The following is a 215-nucleotide window of genomic DNA, read 5'->3' on the forward strand; positions in this document are numbered from 1 at the left end:
AGCCCCCGGCACCTCCCCGGGGGGAAGCAGAGCCAGGGCCCTGCACCGGCCGCGACACCGGCGCGTCCGCGCGGAGAGGGAGGGAGCGGAGCTCGTCCCGAATTTGCTACCACGGCCCAGGGAAACTCATCCCCAACGAGGGGAGGAGACGGCGCGAGGGAGGGAGGGGAAGAAGAGGCACGCGTCGCTTCACCGGCCCCGGGAGGAGATCCGCC

The sequence above is a fragment of the Fulmarus glacialis genome, unplaced genomic scaffold (assembly GCF_000690835.1).
Source record: "Fulmarus glacialis isolate BGI_N327 unplaced genomic scaffold, ASM69083v1 scaffold24982, whole genome shotgun sequence".
Classification (NCBI taxonomy): Eukaryota; Metazoa; Chordata; class Aves; order Procellariiformes; family Procellariidae; genus Fulmarus; species Fulmarus glacialis.